The sequence below is a fragment of the Bombina bombina genome, chromosome 4, assembly GCF_027579735.1.
Source record: "Bombina bombina isolate aBomBom1 chromosome 4, aBomBom1.pri, whole genome shotgun sequence".
NCBI classification, from domain to species: Eukaryota; Metazoa; Chordata; class Amphibia; order Anura; family Bombinatoridae; genus Bombina; species Bombina bombina.
Genome location: NC_069502.1, coordinates 545329061 through 545351639, shown reverse-complemented (window position 1 = coordinate 545351639; position 22579 = coordinate 545329061).

The following is a 22579-nucleotide window of genomic DNA, read 5'->3' as shown; positions in this document are numbered from 1 at the left end:
GTACTTTTTATTCAAGTTCATAACTGGGAGATATGTGTTACATGACGGTTCACTGCCCTGATGTAAAAGTACACTGCTTTCTGTTGATTTGGTTATATCTATTGTAGGATGGACTCCATGCATGCCTGTAGTACAGTTGCTTTACTAGCCTCTTACAGGCTTACACTAAAACATATATGCACGCCATGCTAGCTGTAGGCATGTTTTTAAAGCTATAGTCCGGCAGCAAAATAGCCTTTATATTGGCCTAATGTTTATTCAGATTTATATACTATATTCTGCAGGAGAGTTAATGATGCAACTAGTCCCAACTTAAGATGTTACTTTTAAAAATGTACCAAGTGTATGTCCACAATTTGTAGCTATGCTAGACTTATACTCAGATGTATTATGATTTGTTGATAAATCTATTTATCTTGGTTGCAATGAGCTAGGGATTCATACTAGAGTCTAGCTTATAGCCAGATTTGGTTAAGTGAGTTGAGTTACCAGACTTAGTATAGAGAGTAGTTAAATGTTAGTTGCTAAAATTTACTACCTCACATACAATTACTTGAGTCATATTGGACTTCATGTTTCTAAAAAGAGGTTATTATATTTGGATTATTGTGTATCCATCACGGTACTGTACTGCCCAACTGTTACCTAAATATGCATATTCTTAACATATTATATGACTTCAGAGTTCAATGTTCAAGATATTGTTTGCTATATTACTCTGTTCATAGACACATGTATATATGTGTAGTCCTTGGGTGCGTAATTGCTTATAAGTTAGTTCTAGGAAATCTCTGTTATAAGAATATATTCATAAAATTCGCCCTAAAACCATAATTTATATGTAAGCCTGTCCAAAATAATTCTATGGATATACATCTCTATACAGCATTAAGGATAGCCCTCAAATGTCTTTCTCCTCGCACTCAATATATATGTTACATTTGCCGGCTGTAGTTTCCTTTCCCTCGCAGTTTCATTTGACTAGTTACTCTATATTTACTCTATAAGTTGATTGGCTCCGTATTCCCCCCTGTAAACTAAGGAACGCAGATTCCATAGCATTTTCCTATTATTTATCATATGTCTGAAACAATACAGCGGCCCATAATATTCCCCTTCCTATACTCTATAATGACAGTTTTGCTCTCCTCCCTTTTGAAACATATATTCTAGTGATCAGAGACCCGAACGTGGCCTCTTTAGTTTGAGGAGATGGATCTAGGTCATAACTATAAGAAAAAAGAGAGGAAGCTATAGGCTATGAGTGCTTTTAGGATATAACATTGATTTGGGTTTAGTCTGTGAAACCAAAGAAACAGTTTATAGTAAAACCTTTTCTTTGTTTGAAATTACACTTTATTTGGATAGATTATATTTGAAACTACATTTTATACACTCATATGCCTTAAAAGATAAGCACTGACTTACAAGAGTTGTTCCAGTTGTAACTTGTTTATAATGTACTGCATACTGAGATGTTTATATTCAATTTCCTCAATAAAAAATAAAAAAAATAAAAAATAAATAAATAAATACAAAGTTGCCTGTAAAAAAATAGGAATAATTTATTTCAATTTAGTTAAATTATATTTAAGTTAGGGGGTGTTAGACTTAGGGTTAGACTTAGGTTTAGGGGTTAATACATTTAATATAGTGGCGGCGGTGTAGGGGGGGCAGATTAGGGGTTAATAAGTATAATGTAGGTGGCAGCGGTGTAGGGGGGGGCAGATTAGGGGTTAATAAGTATAATGTAGGTGGTGGTGGGCTCCGGGAGCGGTGGTTTAGGGGTTAATAAGAATAATGTAGGTGGCAGCAGTGTCGGGGGGGGGCAGATTAGGGGTGTTTAGACTTGGGGTACATGTTAGAGTGTTAGGTGTAGACATTACCATAGGAATCTCATGGGATATCAGGCAGCAGCGAACATAAGCTCTCGCTGCTTTCCGACTCCCATTGATTCCTATGGCGTCCGCGGCCTCCAGGGTGGCGGATTGAAAACCAGGTACGCTGGGCCGGAAAAGTGCCGAACGTACCTGCTAGCTATTTGATAACTAGCAAAAGTAGTCAGATAGTGCTGAACTTGCGTTCGGAACATCTGTAGTGACGTAAGCATCGATCTGTGTCGGACTGAGTCCGGCGGATCGTATGTTATGTCACTGAATTCTACTTTTGCTGGTCTGTAGGGTTTGATAACTAAGGTGAATCAGGCTCGCCAAAAATACGCTGCGGAATTCCAGCGTATTTGCGGGTAGACAGCTTGATAAATAGAGGCCTATGTGTTACTCTTCTATTAATGAATATTAATTAATTTAAAAAGTACATAGGACAATATATGTTGCTCTAAGCATTCTGCATGTTAGATGAGTTGGGTAATATCAAATACAGAAATACAAGAATGCTTTTAAGGGGCAAAGACTATAGCTGTTTATTTTCATATATCTATTTGTGATTAGGTTCTAATTACTGTTAGGGATACATGACACTTCCCTATATTTCCTGTTCTACTTTGAGCTTTTGTTAGTGTGTTCTTTTAAAAAAAAAAAAATAAGAAAATCACAGCTCTCAATGGGAATTTTAGAAGAAAAAAAAAGATTTTGGAGTATTTATATATAAACACATCACATTTGATTCAATGTTATCATTTATTCTCCCTTATTGTTTGTTAAATATTCAAGTAGATTTGAAAGCTTTCATATTTTAGCCTAAGACTGTTGCCTAAATTCATAGATGTTTGTATGGTTGTCAAGTAACCTTGTTGTTAAGGTGTTCAAAATTAATTGAGCTCCTATATGTTCCACAGTTTCATAGTTGTTCCTGTCATTAACATCTGTAGTTGCTTAAGGTGCCCAATACGTGTTCTCTTGCCAATCAAACAAGAACCACTACCAACACGGAACACCAATAATTGTAACAGCAACACGCCAGGGACACACGCTTCCAAAAATACTTATGTAAAAGTTTGCAATTGTGAAATATTTGCATGTCTGTTTTGTGATAATTAAGTATTCTTGCTGTTTAGAACTAAATGTGTCTACAGGAGATAGGCATTACAGAGGTGTGGACCAGTGACGTGCAGTGACGTCAGAGGCTGGTGAGGCAGTGGCTTGGATACGCCTTCATTCTTTAGATATCCTTTGTTGAAGAAATAGCAATGCACATGGGTGAGCCAATCACATGAGGTATCTATGTGCAGCCACCAATCAGCAGCTACTGAGCATATTTAGATATGATTTTCAACAAAGGATATCAAAAGAATGAAGACAATTAGATATTAGATGTAAATTGGAAAGTTATTTAAATTGCATGTTCTTTCTAAATCATGAAATAAAACATATGGGTTTCATGTCCCTTTAAATGGTGTCTTGGAAAACTGGTCAACTTAGTAAACATCTGATTTTAGTCTAAAGGATTGTAACAGAAACACTTGCCAGATAACAAAATGCTTGCTCTGATTATGAGATTTAGAAATCCATGCCCATTAAAATCTGTTTAAAACATACTTTTTACTTTAATGCTGCAAATTATGATTATAGATTCTTTCATTATTCAGTAAATATAAAAATGTCTTGATCCAGTGGCGGCTGGTGAAATTTAAAGATGGTGGGGTGCTTGACCCCACCCCTTTAAATAAAGCCACACCATCAGATGGCACTACCAATTCATTAATTAAATAAATAAAAGGTAGACAGAAACACATACACAGAGGGTTAGAGAAAGAGAGAGAAAGAGAAAGACACACACAGAGGGTTAGAGAGAGAGAGAAAGAGAGAGAGACACACACACAGAGGGTTAGAGAGAGAGAGAAAGAGAGAGAGACACACACACAGAGGGTTAGAGAGAGAGAGAAAGAGAGAGAGAGACACACACACAGAGGGTTAGAGAGAGAGAGAGAGAGAGAGAAAGAAAGAGAGAGAGACAGACACACACAGAGGGTTAGAGAGAGAGAGAAAAAGAGAGAGAGACACACAGAGGGTTAGAGAGAGAGAGAAAAAGAGAGAGAGACACACAGAGGGTTAGAGAGAGAGAGAAAAAGAGAGAGAGACACACAGAGGGTTAGAGAGAGAAAGAGAGAGAGAGAGAGACACACACACAGAGGGTTAGAGAGAGAGAGAAAGAGAGAGACACACACAGAGGGTTAGAGAGAGAGAGAAAGAGAGAGAAACATACAATCACACACAGAGGGTTAGAGAAAGAGAGAGAGACAAAATCAAACACAGAGGGTTAAAGAGACACATAAGTGATGAGAGAGTTAGAGGGGGAGGAAGAGAGACAGAGAGACCATGGGGGAGAACAACACATAAGGAGAGAGATGGATAGATAGATAGATAGATAGATAGAGAGAGAGAGAGAGAGAGAGAGAGAGAGAGACACACACACACACAAGGGGGGGGGAGAGAGACCACTGCATTTTTAAGTAATAAAACAGCAGAGCTACAGAGAGTTCAGAAAGTGAAGGCAAGCTGTTAAGTTAGTGGGTGTAAAGGTTGAGGAAACAAAATACAAAAACGATTCTTTAAGTGTTGTAAAACAGTAAAAAAAAAAAAAAAAACACTAAACCACATTCATTAAATTATAATTTTCACTAACAGAATCCCTTTCAGTGAAATCTAAGGTTGCAGAACTTACTAAGATGTGGCTAAAACACTGCTCATTGACTGCATCTCTCTTCCTGCTCTGCCTCTGTCTGTATTAAGGAAGTGACAGTGGCACATTCCACTGCACTTAGAGGGGAAGTACAGAACTCTCTTTTTCACTTTAGCAAAAGCTGGCAGCTTCACAGGACAGCAACAAAATAAATGAAAGTTGTTTTTTTCCGTTTTTGTTTTGTTTTATATGATTTAACATCCAGCCCCAACCCTAAGTTCCATTTACTAATGCCTCTCACTGGATTGGTTCAGCCCAAATAGGACTGCCTCAAATAAGCAATTATGGGACATGCAATGAGCTTAACCACTTTAATCCAGTAGGTGGCGCAGCATGTTGTGTAATGGTGGGCAGACCTGCTTGTGCCTCTCCATTGCACAACATGTATCTGTGAAAAAAAAAATGCTGGGGAAAAAAAATTGCAATTTTTTTATTTTATTTTTTTAAAGCCCATAAAAAAAATATATATTTTTGCCCATATGAGAGGTGAAGCACTGCCTCACCTGCCTCTAGTGACTGCACATCACTGGTGTGGACAGGGTGTTCAACTACACTTGGGCCCAGCACGCGGCCTCTATTACATCTGTGAAGCATCTTGTCTTGTGGTTGTGCCTCACTTTTTCAAAGTTGATGAGGCTGTCAAATTTTTATTTTTTCTTATATTTCATTGTAACTGTTTTCAAGTTATCTTTTGTGCATATGAGTGGACAATTTTGTTGATTTTTTCTTCATTCCATAATAATTTGTTCTGTAACATTTAAATGATGCCAATATCAATATCATTCACCTTCTGAGAGGTAAAGGGTTATGAGAACAGTTGAAGTGGCTTATAATAGAGAGTGGCTCACTTCTTACAGATTTGTGGTGGGTACAAATGCTTTTGAATTCTGTACATTTCCATGCAGTGTTGAAGTGAGACTTTTCCACAAGATATAATGTAGGCCAATAAATATTATCATACATCCCCCTTGCTTTAAAGAAACCCTTGAACCTCAATCTATCATAATTTTCGTATCCAAACTGAGTTCTATTTTTCACATACCGTACTATTTATCCTGTCTTTTTGTTTAGTACAAAACTAAACTAGTTTTTAGCCTGGGTGACAAAGGGTGTTGTCCTTTGGTCTACTCTGCAGCCATAAAAGGGTCATGTAAATTACCAAGAATGTTGGGAAATTATTTTTAATTGATTATGTGAAGCACCCAGATTATTACTGAAAATACAATAGTTTGTTATAACTATTCTTATGGGACATTTATGCTTAATGTGATGTTATTTCTAAAAATAGAACACAATTTTCCTCTAATTAATTAAGATATCTGAACAGATGATATGGTATGAAAGTGATTCTTGTTTTTTTATTTATTTTTATTTATCTCTCTATTTTATAATCTTCTATATCTAAAATTACATTTTTTATCTTAAAATATATTTTGATGTGAAGTTAGGATTTTAATGAGATGCCTAGTAAAGAGAATTATGACTGTAATTATAATAAATGATTTAGTTAAAGCATGTCTCTGGCACACTGTATTTTAGTACAATATATAAACAAGTCACATCAGCAAAAAATTATGATCAATGCAAAGTTTGTACTTTCTATTTTGTGCTTTTATTGCATTTTGACCGTTTTCATATTTATTTTTCTTTTAATTTCAGCTTTTTAATAACTGGATGTTTCCCATGCATTGCCCTGTTCCTTTGTTGAATGTAGGAAATGCAAAAATATTATTTAAATTTTCTATTTATATACGTTTTTACATAGATTGGAGAAGCTATTTTTGTTCTGTTGCAAGCTTTAAATGCTCATTATGTTCTATAATAGAATTGTTAATATATTTTAAATATTTGAGCTTTACCACCACTATAATTATTGTGTTTGCAAATGAGATGGGAAGAAATATTGGAAAGATAGAGGGAGTTTTAGAGTAAGAGAAATAGGGAGCAATATGTAGGGTGATGGGATGACAGAGGTAGAAAGAGACTCTTGGATAAAAGAAGAGAGAGCAGTCTGCCAACTGAGTCTATTGACAGGAGGGAAAGAGGGAAGAACTGCTCATTGGATGGGGACAGAAAAAAAACTTAGGGAGAAAAGAAAAAAGAAAGTGGACAAAGAAAACAAACTAAATGTATTTAAAAAATGCTTCTATACAGCTTGACAGTCATAGGCAGAGGAGGAGTTTCTAGAACTACTGTAGCTCCAAATAATCCATAATAAACACTGGAACACCAGCTTTAACCACAACTAAAATGTCTGTTTAATTCAAAGTGCAATCACACATTAAAATGTTATTTAGTGCACCAGATATAAGAGCAGTAGTAAAAATAAAAAAGTTGTTTGTTAAAGGATGTTTTAACTCTTCATGGAGGAACAGGTAATCCTACACTTCCGGTTTAAATGTTTAAAGTAAAAGTTTCTATTATTGATATCAAAAGTTAAAATCATAGAAGGTAGCATGAAGAATCCAGTGAAGGTCCGAATAGGAGCACCATGCTCTGAATGTCAGCATTCAGTCCACTTAGGGCTAGATTACAAGTGGATCGCTAATTTATTGTGCGCCCGTAAACAAGCAAATTAGCCTGTTTACAGGCGCACGATAAATAACCAGCCGTTACAAGTGACTGGTTATTGCTACCACGAGCTTATGGTAGCAATTTGCGCTAAAATATTAACCAGAGAACAGATCTCTGGTTAATTTTCTGAAAGTGTCCCAATTGGCCCCAAAATACATTGTAGTGTAGTTTATTTATTTTTTTAAAAATAACTGCATGAAGCAGCTTTTAGGGCTTAAAGTGAGCGGGTCTGGAGTGAAAAGTGCCTTTACTTTGCGGTCTTTGGAGAACTATGTGTACTCTTTAAATATATATGTATATGCTCGCTGTGCTAGGTTCTCATGCCGAGTCTAATGGCATGAAAACGAGGCTCCTATTGGAGCCTATAGAAGCTTTCAAAAGCGCAATTTTGCGCTCCACTCGTAATCTGGCCCTTTATAGCATATTGCACTAGTTCCATTACCCATAATAGAGATGCTATACTTTTCCCCAGGGGACAGGTGTTGATCTTAGTTCATACAGTACAGAACAAGTTTATTGCATTTTGGCATGAGCCTTATGAGATTTTCCAACAAGTTGGGGAAAACAATTATAAAGTGAGGCAACCTGACAGCAGAAAGTCACCGCATATATACAATGTTTACTTACAAAAGCCTTGGAAAGATAGGTCTGTTTTAATCACTATAACAGCAAATGAAAACAGTTAGCGACCCTGAGGTTAGGATAGTATAAACATTATCTCCCTATCAGAAAAAGGAAGTCAGGGATTGTATCACAGTTAAGGAATTGCTTTGTTAACAATAGTCTAAACATTATGACCTAGATTATGAGTGAAGGGCAAAATTGCGCTTTCGCAAGTGCGATATTTGCGCTCCAATCAGTTATACCAGTGCACGCAAATATGCGCTAGTATTACAAGTTAAGTGTAATGCAAACGCATCGCTTGGAAGCAATGCACTCACAAGAGCGTGCTTCCATAGGCTCCAATGGAGGCCTTGTTCTCATGCCGTGAGACCCAGCAGAGAATCTAGCGCAGTGCAGAGGGTAAGTTGGGCAGCAAATTAAAAATATATATGAATATATACATATATATTTATGTGTTTATATGTGTATATACACATATTAACACATAAATATATGTTTTTAAGTATATATATATATATATATATATATATATATATATATTTTTTTTTTTTTTTTTCAGTTTAAAACACAGTCCCCATAGTGCAAAGTATTAATCAGCCACTTGTAATGGCTGGTTATTTAATGTGTGCCCGTAAACAGGCAAGTTTGCCCATTTACAGGCGCATGTTAAAATAGCTCTTCACTTGTAATCTAGCCCAATATTGTTACTGAACCAAGGTTAAAGATAAACCTTAAACTGTATAATATCTCAGAAGCCAGGAAAGAGGCAATAAAATATTGGTATAAGAAAAATATTGGAACTTAATATTATTAAGGGGTTTTGAAGTTAGTCGCATAGTCCTATTGTATTGGTATCAAAACCAGATGGACCATTAAGATTTTATGATTACTATAAAAAAGTGTGTGAACATATGATGCTTACTTAAAGGGACACTGAACCCAATTTTTTCTTTCATGATTCAGATAGAGCATGACATTTTAAGCAACTTTCTAATTTGCTCCTATTATAACATTTTCTTCATTCTCTTGGTATCTTTATTTGAAATGCAAGAATGTAAGTTTAGATGCCGGCCCATTTTTGGTGAACAACCTGGGTTGTCCTTGCTGATTGGTGGATAAATTAATCCACCAATAAAAAAGTGCTGCCCAGAGGTCTGAACCTAAAAAAAAAGCTTAGATGCCTTCTTTTTCAAATAAAGATAGCAAGAGAACGAAGAAAAAATTATAATAGGAGTTAATTAGAAAGTTGCTTAAATTGCATGCTCTATCTGTATCATGAAAGAAAAAATTTGAGTTCAGTGTCTCATTAATGCCCAGAGTAGATAAACGTATACAGATGCTGAGTAAGGCTTTCTACTTGAGGACCTTAGTTAAACAAAGAAAAAACTCCCCGTTCTAAATCAATATTAAATTAAAAGAAACCTGTAAAGGTATTGAAAGCTTATAGAATACAAAACCTTGATTTTGTTGCTCAATTACAACATATCACACTCTAAAAATTGTGAAAAAGTCAGTGATTTAAAGTTACATACAATGCTTCATTAAATTTACTGTTTTTTTCTACTTAAACGGTCCGGAAACCCCAACATTTTCTTTTATGATTTGCATAGAACATACAATTTTAAACAACTTTCCATTTCTGATCTAATTTGCTTCATTCTCTCATTATCCTTTGCTAAATAAACAGCATTGCACTACTGACAGCTAGCTGAACACATCTAGTTAGCCAATCACAAGAGACAAGTGTGTGCAGCAGCTAGCTCCCATTAGTGTAGGATATGGGTGTATTCTTTTTCAACAAGGGATACCAAGAAAATAAAGTACATTTGAAAATAGAGTGAATTTGTAAGTGTATTAAAAGGACATGCTCTGTCTAAATCATGCAAGTTTCAGGTGTAAAATGTGTCCAACAATTTTATACCTGAGACCTTACACCCTTTCTATAACAAACAGGCAGTTGCAGTATATGCATCTTGAAACACTGATTCTGTTCCAAGTTGGCTATTTTACCCAAGTCTCCTTACCTTGGATAGTGCATACGCTGACTTCTGTAAATATATCGCTTAGAAGTCATATGAGACAAAGCACACATTTAATTATAATTTCTAAATCAAGATAATATAACAAGTTAAAAAGGCAGATTTTGTTCTGTGTTATAACTAATGGAATGCCTACTATTGAAACATCGTAAGTGAAAAAAAAACAAAAAAACAATAGTTGTTTTACTGCCATTTATTTGGGAAGTGGTGATCTCTGAGGATTAAAGGGATATTGAAGTCAAAATGGTATGGTACTTTTCAATATACTTATATTATCAAATGTAGGTTGTTCTCTTGGAAGTCTTTGTTGAAAAGCATATCTAGGTAGGCTCAGAAACAGTAATACACTCCTGGGAGATAGCTGGTGATTGGTGGCTCTTGTTCTTGGCTCACCAATTGTGTTCAGCTAGCTCACAGAAGTATATTGCTGCTCAGACACATTACTGCATTTTCCTTTTGCACTTTTCATATAACTTATTTTAACTTTTTTTCTTTTTTTGTCAGTTTTTCTTTTTTTATCTTTATCTTTGCTAATATGTTTTTATTTCCTTCATGGGGCATAATTTTGTCGTCATTGTAAAGATTTGACATCTCAGCTGGATCATATAGAAACAGATAATATACGTGTGATTAGTAAAGATATATGGTAAATGTAGAATTTAAGGAATATTCCCTGTATATCTCAACCATCTAAACTGTGTATTTAATAAACGTAAAAAAGGGAGTAGCTTTTAGCTTTAAAAAAAAAAAACTCTTCTTGTTTTTTGTAAACTTTAACTGGAAGAACACATTAAAATAATATTTTTGCACTTTTTATGGTTCTTTATCAAGGTGGCAATGAATTTACACCTATAAAGCTACAGTGATCTTTTATATTTAAAGGGATAGTCTACTCCAAAATTGTTGTTGTTTAAGTGCACAGATAACGCCTTTACTACCTATTCCCAGTATTACACAACCAAAATTGTTATATTAATATACTTTATAACTTTAAAACCTCTAAAATTCTTCCTGTTTCTAAGCCCCTACAGACCACGTCTCATATCATGTATTTTTATTAGCTTTCCAAAGCCAGACACTGTTAAATCATGTTTGCCCTATAGATAACATTGTGCTCACTCCAGTGGAGTTGTGCAGGGACCAGCACTAATTGGCTAAAATGCAAGTCTGTAAATAAATAGCCCTTAGATAATGGGGCTGTCCGCAGAGGCTTAGATACAAGGTAATCACATAAGTAAAAAGTGTATTAATATAACAGTGTTGGTTGTGCAAAACTGAAGAATGGGTAATAAAGGGATTATCTATTTTTAAGCAATAACTGTTTTGGAGTACACTATCCCTTTAACCCATATCATGACTATTATTAGCCCCCTTACTAATTCACTTAAATATTTGACTTCTATGTATTATCTTGAGTAGTAAGTACTAAATATATCACATAATAATTTTCTTAACCTATTTTTGCAAGCAATATTAAAAATATTTTACATTTTTATAAAGGTTATAAATAATGCATACAGCAAATATTTACACACACACACACACACACACACACAAAAGCAATGGATTAAGAAAAGTTGTTATAGATTTTTAAATGCCCTCTTGTATAGCAAACAAAGAAACTATTGAGTATGATGTACCTTAAAATGTGTTTTAAATTAATGGTCAGTATTTAAATAAACATGTGTAGATCTGAACATGTTGTATACAATGTTTTCCTACTTTAAAGGGACAGTCTAGTCCAAAATAAATGTTCATGATTCAGATAGGGCATTTTATTTTAAACAATTTTCCAATTTACTTTTATCACCAATTTTGCCTTGTTCTCTTGGTATTCTTAGTTGAAAGCTTAACCTAGGAGGTTCATATGCTAATTTCTTAGACCTTGAAGGCCGCCTCTTAAGAATGCATTTTAACAGGTTTTTCACCACTAGAGGGTGTTAGTTCATGTGTTTCATATAGATAACACTGTGCTCATACACGTGAAGTTACCTGGGAGCTATCACTGATTGGCTAAACTGCAAGTCTGTCAAAAGAACTGAAAAAAGGGGCAGTTCGCAGAGGCTCAGATACAAGATAATTACAGAGGTAAAAAATATATAAATATAACTGTGTTGGTTATGCAAAACTGGGGAATGGGTAAAAAAGGGATTATCTATCTTTTAAAACAATAACAATTCTGATGTAGACTGTCCCTTTAAAAAGGCCCATTAACCACACAAACTTGCTTTCATTCTGCATCCAAATATCAACAGATATTTGAAGCAGAGGATTTTGCAAATATGCTGTAAATAATTATTATTTCACTATTGTCTTATATTTGTTAATAGGGATATTGCTGATGATTGATAAATATCTGAAATGTTTTCAAACATTAGATAGCAAGGGGAAGTGAAGATAATAAGATGTGTGTGTGTGTGTGTATATATATATATATATATATATATATAAAACACTGTTTACAATTGATGATTTTTGTAGAACTGCAGAGTCTAAAAGTAATACTCTACTTCAGCAAAAGGCACTTTTTAAAACTGTATTCCCACATGCGCTGATGAAGTTATAACATTTGGCAGAAGCAGCAGGGAGCTCAAGACGTTGCCTTGAAAAATGGGCTCCGTCAAACAAAACTGATTTGTAATCATAAAAATGCACACCAGGCTGTGTGTTGTGCAGTCTGTTAGTTGTCCGTTTTCACGTATACCTGGCATCCCAACGGACACGTTTCTGATGAAATAAATCTAGAAACTCTCATCTGTCAGCTATTACTCAGTGGCAATTCACTTTAGAACATTTTCCTGTCATATCAAATATGTATAGTTACTCTGTGATACTGGTTTTCCTTGAGAAGAAAAAAGCAAAGCACTTGCACAAAATTTACTTTAATCTTAATAGTGATTATTTTATTAGTTTTGTTGACATATAAATTATTGAACGCAAATTTTTATTTCTGTATTGAAATAAAATGACTGTGAGATTTATTATTTGATAAAGCAATAAAGCATTTTTTCTTCTTTACGCTACAGCTGGCCCTTCATTTACCCCCAATTACTTTTCCAGTCACAAAGCAAGATGGTTCCATCATCTTCCTCATATGTCACAGCACATTTCATCACATGTCTCAACTAGCTTTGGTGCTCGGATAACCATACATATATTACACAGCATTATATGCTTGGTTTACAAAGCTTTCAGTTATTGCTGTACCTGTTTATATAAAGTACTGATGAAGGAATACTAAAAAAAGAAAATTATTAACCATTAATATTTCAAATTAAATTCCAAAAGGGAGCAACCAAGTAGTTATTTAGTATAGATAACAGAAAAATATAGCGCTAAATTCCAAAGGATAACTGGGCCACTCCCTAACAGTCTCCCCAGGACTGTTACAAAATAGAACAGATAAAAAATTATAAAGAGGGCGCTGAATAGCTAAGTTAACCACCACACCTAGTCTTAGAATTAGAATTGAGAAAAAATAAAGAAACAAATAATATAAGTATAAAACTTTACTGCATAAAAAATATATGATCACAAAACATTGAAATGAAATTTATAAATAACAAATATTAGGGACGTCTCCCTTAAAATAAGACCATATCTCCAAATATGTTAAAAATAGAACTGGATTACCACCCTAAAAATACGTCCAGAAGGATATATATTAGAACGTTATCAGCAATTTAAATTGTATTAAAAAGTTCATTCAAGAATTAATTATTGTTACAATGAATACAATAATGTCTCCAGCCAAGATGAGTTTGTTCCAAACTGTGAGTATTCAGCTACAAAATGTCTGTTTACAACAGAACCAGTAAGCGCTGCATAGGTGACAAGTGGACCACAGTGTAAAAGGATTTTTGGAAGATTTCCGTTTATATAAAACCACCTTATTATGTAGGTATTAACCACCTTATTGCCAAAGGGAATAATCTTTTGCTGACACCTCTGTTATACGGTTGTATGTCAATCTTTACTCACACTTCTGTCAGTTCCCCAATTACGGACAAAGTCTCTTAGGACTGCACGCTCCTTGCAGCGGCTGCTGAACCCGGTCAGCGTCTCGAGAGACTGCACGCTCCTCTGGCGTCCGTTGAGTTGAGCAGGATCCCAACACAGGAGGGAGATAAAAGTTCAAAGTCCCACACTTCGCGTGGAACACGCGCGGGCAAGCTAAAAACTAGGTACCTAGATTTAAAAACAAGTGTCCTTAACAGTTAAACAACTCAGTTTCTTCTACGCGTTTCACCCGTGTATTAGGGCTTTTTCAAGATGACAGTTGTTCCCGGGACAAACTTTAAATATCCACTGGGTTGATTTCATTGGGTGTTTCACTTTCCTTCAATCTCACTTAAGGTGGAAGTTAATCCAAATATATATTTTTTAAGGTGGACTCTTTTTGATGTCGATTAATTCCCATGTTAATCCAACTGAAGTAGAGTTATACTCGTACTCTTTCTGATACGATGAATGTTAGTTTCCACAAATTTATATATGTAGATTTTTGTTAGATAAATGTACAACTTTTGATACCAATATAAATCATGTCATAAAAAAGCTGATAACCTTATTGAATTGGGTGGTAAATCCAGGGGTGGTATTCCATAAAAAAAGGAAAAAATATTTTTTTTAAAAAAAATTGGTTCCAAGACTGTGAACCTTATATTAAATTATATTTAATATATAATCCTCAATTTGGGGGAATAAGTGAATACCTACTAATACATTTGTCTAAAACCAAATTTAATTAGAATGTGATCTTAATTTTGACTATGTTGTACGGTCAATACAATTACATATATAAATCGTTAGTGTATACATAATAATACGTTAAATTGGATAATTAATTACAACACGATTTTCTTTGCTTCTGATAAAATTTCTTTAGCTACAATATACAGTTGTGTTGAATCAATATTCCTTATTAATGAAAAACTTTCTTGTGCAAATAATTCAATTATGGTATACTGTTGATTGTTAACTTGTCACTATCCTCAGATTATTAAAGATATCATCATACTTTAAACTCCTAAAAAGGGGGGGGGGGGGGAAACAGGTCTCTTTGTGAGTTTAGACACCGTCTATCTCTGAGTATATAATCTTACTCCTTTTTATTAAAAAACTTTCTTGTGAAAATAATTCAATTAAGACAAACTGAGGAGTGTTAACTTATCAATTTCGTCAGTTGTACTTTAAACGCCTAAAAAGGAGGAACTGGTCTCTCTCTGAATTGAGACAGTTTTCTCTAAGTTGAGCAATTTTATTCCTTCCTTCTTTTTTATTTTATTAAAGACTTCCTTATGCAAATAGTTCAATTCAGATAAACTTAGAATTATTAACTTGTTAAAGATTTTTTCATACTTTAAACCCCTAAAAAGGGGGACAGGTCTATCTCTGAATTGAGACCTCTAGAAAAGAGGGTAAAATTTATAGATTAATTAAGCTTCCTTTTTGAGGAGTTTAGCCTCAAAATCACCCCCTTTCCAGTCTCCTTTAACCTTGCATATTCCCCAAAATTTAAAATGTTGCAGATTATTTTTATGGACTTCTCTAAAGTGTTTGTATAAGTAGGTGTCTAGATTACCCTTTTCAATATTGCAAAGATGTTCTCTGATCCTATCACGTAGTAATCTGGTTGTTTCACCAACGTAAATTAGGTCACACAAACATTTTATAAGGTATATGACACCTTTCTGTGAACATCTGATGATGTCTTTGATCTTAAAATCTTCCCCTGTCCCTTTTATGTGAATGGAGTTTATTTTACTGCTGTACCTACATGCTCTACATAAATGGCAGGGGAAAAAAACCTTTCAGATAATTGCCTCTTAGATCCTGATCTACCATAATGATGTTATCTTTCTTTAATTCACTCGGTGCTAGAATTTGTTTAAAATTTCTGGCTTTCTTAAATATAATTTTTGGTTTATAAGCTAAAAGGTCTCCTATTATAGGATCCTTTTTGACTATGTGCCAATGCTTCGTCACTATTTTGCGAAGTGTTTGATGATTGTCGTTATAGTCTGTTATAAGAGCTACATTATACTCATTATTATTGCTCATGGCAAGTGATGTGTCTTTATCTTTATATTGTAAGAGGGAACTTCTATCAGTTGTGTCAGCTCTAGTAATGGCTCCTACTAGTTCCTGTTCAGTGTAGCCTCTTTCATAAAATCTCTGTTGTAGAACATTGATCTGTGTCTTAAAATCAATATATCTGGAACAATTCTTTCTAATTCTAAGAAACTGTCCTGTGGGTATGTTACCTTTCCATCTATCATGATGGCAGCTCTTTTTATGTACATAGCAAATTACAGTCAACTGGCTTAAAAAAAAAGTCCTGGTGGCAAGACTACCCTTGTCTACAAACAATTCTAAATCCAAAAATGATATAGAAGTTTTACTATACTCGTAAGTAAAATTGAGGCCTCTATCATTGGAATTCATGGCTTGAAAGAAAAGTTCTAAGTTCTCCTCTGTGCCTTTCCACACAATTAATATGTCGTCTATGTACCGTTTGACCAGAGAAAATGATCCTCCCAGTCACCCATAAATGTATTGGCATAGCTTGGCGCGAACCTCGTGCCCATCGCGGTACCTTCCAACTGAAGATAATATCTACCATTGAATTCAAAATAATTGTTCTCCAATATGAATTTTATCCCTTTTAGAATAAATTGTCTAAGATGTGTATCTATATCCCTATCTGAGCTTAGAGTGTTTTCAACAGCCTGTAGGCCTTTTACATGGTCTATGACAGTATATAAAGATGTAACATCGCTTGTAGCAAGGATAAAATTATCTCCCCATTGTATGTTTTCCACTAATTGTAATACTTGAGTGGAGTCTATGAGATAGGTATTTAATTTCTTTACATATTTCTGGAGAAAAATATCAACATATCTTGAAAGATTAGACGTAATAGAACCCACTCCAGATATAATGGGTCTCCAGATATAATGGGTCTCCCTGGGGGGTTCTCAAGACTCTTATGAATCTTTGGGAGGAAGTAAAAGATGGGGGTTCTTGGAAATTCAGGATATAAATAATTAAATTCATTATCATTAAGAATACATCCAACCCTCCTCCAAAATACAATGAAGAGTTTTCTTAATCTTATTTATAGGGTTTAGATCTAATATTTTATATGTTTTTGAATCACAAAAAGATAAACAAGTAATCATAAAGGGGGGTGTTGTGGTAATGAATAAAGATAAATATATTGCTGAGGCAAATAGAATACTGGGTGATTCAAAAACATATAAAATATTAGATCTAAACCCTATAAATAAGATTAAGAAAACTCTTCATTGTATTTTGGAGGAGGGGAGAGATGGGGGTATTCTTAATGATAATGAATTTAATTATTTATATCCTGAATTTCCAAGAACCCCCATCTTTTACTTCCTCCCAAAGATTCATAAGAGTCTTGAGAACCCCCCAGGGAGACCCATTATATCTGGAGTGGGTTCTATTACGTCTAATCTTTCAAAATATGTTGACATTTTTCTCCAGAAATATGTAAAGAAATTAAATACCTATCTCAGAGACTCCACTCAAGTATTACAATTAGTGGAAAACATACAATGGGGAGATAATTTTATCCTTGCTACAAGCGATGTTACATCTTTATATACTGTCATAGACCATGTAAAAGGCCTACAGGCTGTTGAAAACACTCTAAGCTCAGATAGGGATATAGATACACATCTTAGACAATTTATTCTAAAAGGGATAAAATTCATATTGGAGAACAATTATTTTGAATTCAATGGTAGATATTATCTTCAGTTGGAAGGTACTGCGATGGGCGCGAGGTTCGCGCCAAGCTATGCCAATATATTTATGGGTGACTGGGAGGATCATTTTCTCGGGTCACACGAGTTTGGCGCGAGCCTTGTGCTCTTCAAACGGTACATAGACGACATATTAATTTGTGTGGAAAGGCACAGAGGAGAACTTAGAACTTTTCTTTCAAGCCATGAATTCCAATGATAGAGGCCTCAATTTTACTTACGAGTATAGTAAAACTTCTATATCATTTTTGGATTTAGAATTGTTTGTAGACGAGGGTAGTCTTGCCACCAGGACTTTTTTTAAGCCAGTTGGCTGTAATGGCTATGTACATAAAAAAGAGCAGCCATCATGATAGATGGAAAGGTAACATACCCACAGGACAGTTTCTTAGAATTAGAAAGAATTGTTCCAGATATATTGATTTTAAGACACAGATCAATGTTCTACAACAGAGATTTTATGAAAGAGGCTACACTGAACAGGAACTAGTAGGAGCCTTTACTAGAGCTGACATAACTGATAGAAGTTCCCTCTTACAATATAAAGATAAAGACACATCACTTGCCATGAGCAATAAGAATGAGTATAATGTAGCCCTTATAACAGACTATAACGACAATCATCAAACACTTTGCAAAATAGTCACAAGGCATTGGCACATAGTCAAAAAGGATCCTATAATAGGAGACCTTTTAGCTTATAAACCAAAAATTATATTTAAGAAAGCCAGAAATTTAAAACAAATTCTAGCACTGAGTGAATTAAAGAAAGATAACATCATTATGGTAGATCAGGATCTAAGAGGCAATTATCTGAAAGGTTTTTTCCCCTGCCATTTATGTAGAGCATGTAGGTACAGCAGTAAAATGAACTCCATTCACATAAAAGGGACAGGGGAAGATTTTAAGATCAAAGACATCATCAGATGTTCACAGAAAGGTGTCATATACCTTATAAAATGTTCTAATTTACATTGGTGAAACAACCAGATTACTACGTGATAGGATCAGAGAACATCTTTGCAATATTGAAAAGGGTAATCTACACACCTACTTATACAAACACTTTAGAGAAGTCCATAAAAATAATCTGCAACATTTTAAATTCTGGGGAATATGCAAGGTTAAAGGAGACTGGAGAGGGGGTGATTTTGAGGCTAAACTCCTCAAAAAGGAAGATGAATTAATCTATAAATTTGATACCCTCTTTCCTAGAGGTCTCAATTCAGAGATAGACCTGAATTGGGGTTTAAAGTATGAAAAAATCTTTAACAAGTTAATAATTCTAAGTTTATCTGAATTGAACTATTTGCATAAGGAAGTCTTTAATAAAATAAAAAAGAAGGAAGGAATAAAATTGCACAACTTAGAGAAAACTGGGTCTCAATTCAGAGAGAGACCGATTCCTCCTTTTTAGGCGTTTAAAGTACAACTGACGAAATTGATAAGTTAACACTCCTCAGTTTGTCTTAATTGAATTATTTTCACAAGAAAGTTTTTTAATAAAAAGGAGTAAGATTATATACTCAGAGATAGAACGTGTTTCAACTCAGAAAGAGACCTGTTTCCCTGCCCCCCACCCCTCTTTTTAGGAGTTTAAAGTATGATGATATCTTTAATAATCTGAGGATAGTGACAAGTTAACAATCAACAGTATACCACAATTGAATTATTTGCACAAGAAAGTTTTTCATTAATGAAGAATATTGATTCTACACAACTGTATATTGTAGCTAAAGAAATTTTATCAGAAGCAAAGAAAATCGTGTTTGTAATTAATTATCCAATTTAACGTATTATTATGTATACACTAATGATTTATATATGTAATTGTATTGACCGTACAACATAGTCAAAATTAAGATCACATTCTAATTAAATTTGGTTTTAGACAAATGTATTAGTAGGTATTCACTTATTCCCCCAAATTGAGGATTATATATTAAATATAATTTAATATAAGGTTCACAGTCTTGGAACCAATTTTAATTTTTTTTTTCTTTTTTCCTTTTTTTATGGAATACCACCCCTGGATTTACCACCCAATTCAATAAGGTTATCAGCTTTTTTATGACATGATTTATATTGGTATCAAAATTTGTACATTTATATAACAAAAATCTACATAGTATAAATTTGTGGAAACTAACATTCATCGTATCAGAAAGAGTACGAGTATAAGTCTACTTCAGTTGGATTAACATGGGAATTAATCGATATCAAAAAGAGTCCACCTTAAAAAATATATATTTGGATTAACTTCCACCTTAAGTGAGATTGAAGGAAAGTGAAACACCCAATGAAATCAACCCAGTGGATATTTAAAGTTTGTCCCAGGAACAACTGTCATCTTGAAAAAGCCCTAATACACGGGTGAAATGCGTAGAAGAAACTGAGTTGTTTAACTGTTAAGGACACTTGTTTTTAAATCTAGGTACCTAGTTTTTAGCTTGCCCGCGCGTGTTCCACGCGAAGTGTGGGACTTTGAACTTTTATCTCCCTCCTGTGTTGGGATCCTGCTCAACTCAACGGACGCCAGAGGAGCATGCAGTCTCTCGAGACGCTGACCGGGTTCAGCAGCCGCTGCAAGGAGCGTGCAGTCCTAAGAGACTTTGACCGTAATTGGGGAACTGACAGAAGTGTGAGTAAAGATTGACATACAACCGTATAACAGAGGTGTCAGCAAAAGATTATTCCCTTTGGCAATAAGGTGGTTAATACCTACATAATAAGGTGGTTTTATATAAACAGAAATCTTCCAAAAATCCTTTTACACTGTGGTCCACTTGTCACCTATGCAGCGCTTACCGGTTCTGTTGTAAACAGACATTTTGTAGCTGAATACTCACAGTTTGGAACAAACTCATCTTGGCTGGAGACATTATTGTATTCATTGTAACAATAATTAATCCTTGAATGAGCTTTTTAATACAATTTAAATTGCTGATAACGTTCTAATATATATCCTTCTGGACATATTTTTAGGGTGGTAATCCAGTTCTATTTTTAACATTTTTGGAGATATGGTCTTATTTTAAGGGAGACATCCCTAATATTTGTTATTTATAACTTTCATTTCATTGGTTTGTGATCATATATTTTTTATGCAATAAAGTTTTATTCTTTATTTTTTCTCAATTCTAATTCTAAGACTAGGTGTGGTCGTTAACTTAGCTATTCAGCGCCCTCTTTATCATTTTTTATATAGTTATTTAGTATAGTTCTGTATAAGCCTAAACATATGAAAATAATTATTTTAGATAACTAGAGGAAGCAAGTTATGTCATATCTTACATCAGTATCTGTTTAATTTAAGAGGGCACTAAAGTCAAAATGAAATGTTTATGATTGTAAAACTTTGACATTTAATAATAAAAAAAAAAACTTTAAAGATCTTGAGAGAGATACTTACAATGGATTTCATTGTTTAGCATGTTATTATTTATGTACCATTTACTTTAAACATTTTGGGCCAGATTATGAGTGGAGAGTGTCATGAATTGGATCTGCTCATTGCCGTGTCGCCGCGGCTCACAGATCCCCTCTGTATCACGTCACGTTGCCTAGCAACGTGACGCGGTATCTGGCTCTCCTCCTGACGTCAGAGTCTCCCTGCCTTCAAATCTCGGCGGGAGATCTGAATTGGCGCCCGTTTGTTTTCTCTGTTCATTCTCCCGGACCGGACCTGTGTGAGTAATTCTTTTTGTCTCCCTTGCCTGTATCCTTGCCTGAATACTCTCTGCCAGTTTGCCTAACCTGCTAATAAGGATTTTATGTTTGTTTACTAACCTGCATACAAGGACATTTGCTTTATCTAACCTGCTTAAAGGAACATTTGCTTTATTCAAACCTGATAAAAGGAATCTCTGTTTGTTTGCTAACCTGCTTAAAGGGACATTTACTTTATCCAAACCTGCAAAAAGGAACCTCAGTTTGTTTACTAAACCTGCTTAAAGGGACATTTGCTTTATCCAAACCTGCTAAAAGGAATCTTTGTTTATTTACTAACCTGCTTAAAGGGACATTTGCTTTATCCAAACCTGCTAAAAGGAATCTTTGTTTATTTACTAACCTGCTTAAAGGGACATTTACTTTATCCAAACCTGCAAAAAGGAACCTCAGTTTGTTTACTAAACCTGCTTAAAGGGACATTTGCTTTATCCAAACCTGCTAAAAGGAATCTTTGTTTATTTACTAACCTGCTTAAAGGGACATTTACTTTATCCAAACCTGCTAAAAGGAATCTCAGTTTGTTTACTAAACCTGCTTAAAGGGACACTTGCTTTACCAAACCTGCTAAAAGGAATCCTTGTTTATTTACTAACCTGCTTAAAGGGACATTTGCTTTATTACTTGCTAAAGGAATTTCACTTAGTTTATTTATCTTCTTAAAAGGACATTTGCTTTCTTCAATCCTGAGTGGGTCACGTCCAGGATATTTCTCAGTGTGCTAGCGTGTGTTTTTTACTTTTCACGCTAGCAGTTGGGTTGAATCCTGAGCTGGTCCTTTACGGCTGACATTACAAACGGGCCATAAAAATGGACCCCACTGAATTATCCATGGCCGTGACCCACCAGGGACAGTTATTGGGATCTCATGCTACCCACTTACAATCCTTGGACGCAAAGTTGGATCAGATAACTATTTTACTTCAGAATATGGCTGCTCCTATACCTCCTAATCCTATTCCTTTGGATCCCTCTCCCCCTACGAATCCTACCAATCAGACACAAGCTCAGCTCAGTCCCAGGATACCTCTTCCGGACAAATATGATGGGAATCCTGAGGATTGTATGGGTTTTTTGAATCAGTGTCGCCTTCATTTTCGGAATAGTCCAGTTCTCTTTGCAACTCCCTCCTCTAGAATCACTTTCCTTATATCCTTAATGAAAGGTAGAGCCTTA